At 38.8% G+C, this 4,853-nt stretch overlaps 1 pseudogene across 1 annotated transcript; it reads right to left on the bottom strand.

Annotated features, from left to right (window-relative positions):
- Window positions 1-4,001: 4,001 nt before the first annotated feature.
- LOC145539660 (guanine nucleotide-binding protein G(I)/G(S)/G(O) subunit gamma-10 pseudogene) lies at window positions 4,002-4,495 on the bottom strand (annotated as a pseudogene). The gene has a single exon (XR_014077883.1). The product of XR_014077883.1 is annotated as a guanine nucleotide-binding protein G(I)/G(S)/G(O) subunit gamma-10 pseudogene (transcript).
- Window positions 4,496-4,853: the final 358 nt, after the last annotated feature.

Raw genomic sequence — 4,853 nt, 5'->3', positions numbered from 1 at the left:
TGAAGCTGAAACTCCAATACTTAGCCACCTGATGCAAAGAACTGATTAATTGGAAAAGACCGTGATGCTGGGAAAGACTGAAGGCAGGAGGAGAAGGGGACGACAGAGAATGAGATGGTTGGATGGCATCAATAGTTGGATGACATCACTGACTCGATGGACATGAGTTTGAGTAAGCTCCGGGTGGTGGACAGGGAAGGCTGGCATGGTGTAGTCCATGAGATCACAAAGAGTCAGACATGACTGAGCGACTGATCTGAACTGATAGATTCTTATTTGAAGACTTTGACATGCCATATTTCTAAATTTTTCAACTCTTATTTTTTCTTGAAATGGAAGTTTTGTTAGAAGGGGTTTTAACACAACAGGGTCGATGTATCTTTACAGTTTGTTAAATTAAAGAAATTAACAAGATTGCTAAAAATGAAACTTTAAACATTTTGTAAACCTTTTCCTAAGTCTGATGTAATTTGATGTAGGATTACATTTTAGAACAGATCATTCTTGCATCTTAAAATTCCTATTTCTTGTCTCCTGAGGTTTTTTGGTGTGTGACATATCTGCTAACCTGATTGAAAATGCACTATTATTTAGATTTTCTAAGGCTTGATACCTCACTGCATCTTTAGCCATTCATCTCCACATCCCTCTAAGTTTGCTTTATGTTTTAAATCCATGCTTCTATTTGGAGTAACATTGCTGCAGTTTTCTGTAAGAATGAGATTTATGCTGGAGCAAAGGGAAGTGCACCAGTACTTCAGTACACACTAAAAATAGCACCCCAGTGACTGACTACTAAGATTAATTCCTGTCTCTATCAACAAGGAAAAATTGCCAAAGCGTCACCTTTTTGACCAGGCATCACTTGATGTCCCAAATGCTACATTTCGTCTGCATTTTCTCTAACTTATCTATCCATGAATAAATGTGTTTCAAAAGGGAAATATAAATAAAGCTCAGAAATTTAGTGCACAGCCATTTAAACTCTACAGTTGCATTTATTAACTTATTTATCCAAACTGCTTAGGGTCTTTAAAAAAAAAAACAAATAGTCCCTTCCTGTATTTAATATTTATATTCACACTTTCCCTTTTTACAAAAAGAATAAAATGTTGTCTAGAATAAAGATATTAAGGCAAAAGTAGAGACATAAATGGGAATGGAGAAGCCAGTGCCAGATCCAATTTTAAGTTTTTTATATGTATTACCTTATTTAATCATCACAAGCCTCCTCTCAAGTAAGTACTGTTTTTTTCTCCACTTCATAGATGTGAAAACTGAGATTAAGTGACCTTTCCAAGATCATACAGTTGTTAGACGGCAGAGTCAAGATGTAAACATAGTTAAGACAGATCCTAATATTTGCGTTTATAATCACCGTACCCTCTTAAGTACTGCTCTTTTGAAGGACACTCAAATAGTGAGTTTAACTATTACATTGAAATCCAGGCTACCTGGTAATCAAGATAACATGAGAAAACATAACAAAAACAGTTTTTATGACTCATTAAGAGTAAACATGATCTTTCTTCAAGAAACAGGTGATTTGTTTTTGCTACCAATTTGGTTAGGTATTACTTATGTAAATCTTTATCTATGGCAAAATATAATATTCAAAAATTCTAACTTATCCTGATGAATTCATATGGATTTTTTTTTTACTTTTTTTGAAAACAAGCATAATATAAAATATTATTTAGTAAAACAATGGTTAGCTAATGAGTATAGTCTGCTAATCATTAAACTTGAATTAAAATTGACCTTGAAAACGTGAAAGGATTGGATGAATAATACTCGATTATCTACTGAAATATAATTTCCTGGGCATAGCTGATACTATTTAATTTACACTTTTTGAGGAGGGATCACTTTTGATAAGTAGATGCTCTTTGAACCTTATAACCTGCAGGAGGTTCTGTTCACGGGCTTTTATGGATCTAGAATTACTCATTGGTATTCTTACTCAGGGATTTCCCTGGTGGCTCAGACAGTAAGGAATCTGCCTGCAATGCGGGAGACCAGGGTTCGATCCCTGAGTTAGGAAGACCCCTGGAGCTGGGAATGACAACCTACTCCAGTATTCTTGCCTGGAGAATTCCATGGACAGAGGAGTCTGGGGCTCATGGGGTTGCAAAGAGTTGGACACAACTGAGTGAATAATATACACAAACCCACACGCACATTCTTACTCAGATGGCCATCTACTCCACCATGGCACATATGTAATTGAAAGAAACTATGTAGCTTTACATATGTTCTTGAACTTGGTAAAGATAGTCAGAATCATCTTGGTCCTGCTCTAGAGAACAAAATAGGGCTGATTATGACTTGATAGGGAGAAGGAAATGACAACCCATTCCAGTGTTCTTGCCTAGAGAATCCTGTGGACAGAGGAGCCTGATGGGCTGCTGTCCATAGGATTGCAAAGAGTCGGACACGACTGAAGTGACTTAGCATGTATGTATGCATTGGAGAAGGAAATGGCAACCCACTCTGGTATTCTTGCCTGGAGAATCCCAGAGACAGAGGAGCCTGGTGGGCTGCCGACTATGGGGTTGCACAGAGTTGGACAAGACTGAAGCGACTTAGCAGCAGCATGACTTGATATGCTTACATTGAGTTAGTTCCTTGGACAAACTGTGACCACAGCAAAACCCCATATTGCTTTTTGAGAATGTTTGTGCTAATAAGAATCCCTTGGTTACAAACATCAGAGGTTACTCTAGTTGTGGAAGATTATGATTAAAATTGAGAATTGTGACAACCTAAGGTTTTTCTCACAGTGAGCAGTGAGGAGTAGATTGCCCTGACTGAACTTGTTTTTATTCACCTCAACCCACCCTTCCTTTTATGTTTCTCTGCAAACCTGACTCAGCTCCTCTCTGTGCCTCATTCTCTTTGTGTTTCTTCTCAGTTTTCATCCAGCACGAACATCTTGACTCTTTTCTATGTTTGATTTCCAAACTCTCTGAGAGAGACTTCCTGGGATAATTTAATCACTGATGTCCTGTAGGACTGAGTATTTATTGCTGCTGCTGCTAAGTCGCTTCAGTTGTGTCTGACTCTGTGCGACCCCATAGAGGGCAGCCTACCAGGCTCCGCCGTCCCTGGGATTCTCTAGGCAAGAACACTGGAGTGGGTTGCCATTTCCTTCTCCAATGCATGAAAGTGAAAAGTGAAAGTGAAAGTGAAGTCGCTCATTCGTGTCCGACTCTTAGCAACCCCGTGGACTGCAGCCTACCAGGCTCCTCCTTCCATGGGATTTTCTAGGCAAGAGTACTGGAGTGGGGTACCATTGCCTACTTCGAGTATTTATTGAGGGCTATCTTTTTTTTTTTTTTAGTAGAAATTAAGCAGAATTTATTTCCAAGTTCTTCAAAGATTAAAACAAATACAAATAAAGTATTCTTTTAAGTGTCCCAAATTAAATCAAAGGCACATCATCAAAATAATACACCTGTGATATTAAAAATTCATTTAGGTTGTCATATTTCACATTACTTTTTAAAAATAATTTGCAATGCTCTGTAGATCACATTTAAATATGAAATAATTTAGTATTTTTTTAAAGTAAAACCACTCCTCTAAAATAGAGGAATTTAAGAAGACGAAGATCAAATCTGCTTCATATACAGGATGGGGCAGTCTCATACAGAAAACAACATTCACCTTTTCAAACAGGGTTGCTAAGAAACAGATCCCATGCTTAGTGTTGAAAATAAAACAATCTCCTCATTTAGAAAAATCAAGACATCATTTGATTAAAAAAGTCCATTCTTCCCCCAATTTTATATCTGCCTGTCTTCATTTAGAAATTACAAATTCATGAGAAAAGAACAAATTTTGTTATGGTAGAAAGATCTTAGTTGGGAACAGCAAGTTACAAATATTCAATTTTTTAACAAAGAATACTGCTTTCCTTCCCAAAATGTAAACATCTAGTAAATAAAACATACATAACATTCCAGGCATAGAAACACTAGTAATTCACTTAATAAAAGAAGTGTATTTTGGTATATTTGGTGGTAAGGTTTTTGTTTAAGTATAAAGCACTTCAACAAAGAATCAGGCTATTATTATTTAAACTCTACACCTTCACCCAGTTTCCTTATTTGAGTAGAAACATCAATTTCTGTAGAATGTTGGCTAAAGGACCAGGTCACAGGAAAGGTCCTGTGAAATATCTAGAAGTCATGTGGCTAGAGAAGTGTTTTCTTGAAATTTGGAGGCAGTCATTCATCAGTTTGTGCTTGAAAGCATTCTTCAGCGAACTTCTTCTCTACAGTCTTCAGAGTAAAGCACAGGATCTGGGCTCCCGAAAGGCATTGCTTCCAGCTGGAACACCTACCAGCAGGGCATCCTTGCAGGCATTCTGCATGCAATATTGCTGAAGCTCTGAAGCCGCCCGAGAGACCTTGATCCTCTCCACGCCAGCCTCCAGCTTGAGCTGCTCCACCAGGCGCTGCAAGGCGCTCACGCTGGCCCCGGAAGACATGGCGGCGGCCTGGGCTCCCCGAGGGCGGGCGGGCGGGCGGCCGGCGGGGAGACGCGAGGCCGGGAGGAGGGCTATCTTTTTAATCACTTTTCAGATTGCACTTTGGAATTGGTTTCTGAGGGCTCCTGTTAACAAATTGCTACAAAATTGGAGGCTTAAAGCAACAGAAATTTATTGTCTCACAGTTCTGAAAGCCAAGAGTTCAAAATCAAGGGCCATTGATTGTCAAGTCCCTTCAAAGATTCCAGAAAAGAATCCTGCCTTTTCTTCCCCACTTTCTGATGACTACAGGTAGTCATTGACTTCTGGCTGTATCATTTCAGTCTTTGCCTCTGTCTTCACCTGGCTTTCTCTTCTG

This window comes from Giraffa tippelskirchi, chromosome 2 (genome assembly GCF_054371585.1).
Source record: "Giraffa tippelskirchi isolate mGirTip1 chromosome 2, T2T-mGirTip1v1.2.pri, whole genome shotgun sequence".
NCBI classification, from domain to species: Eukaryota; Metazoa; Chordata; class Mammalia; order Artiodactyla; family Giraffidae; genus Giraffa; species Giraffa tippelskirchi.
The sequence above is the reverse complement of the archived record's forward strand: the minus strand, read 5'-3'. Positions and strand labels throughout refer to the sequence as shown.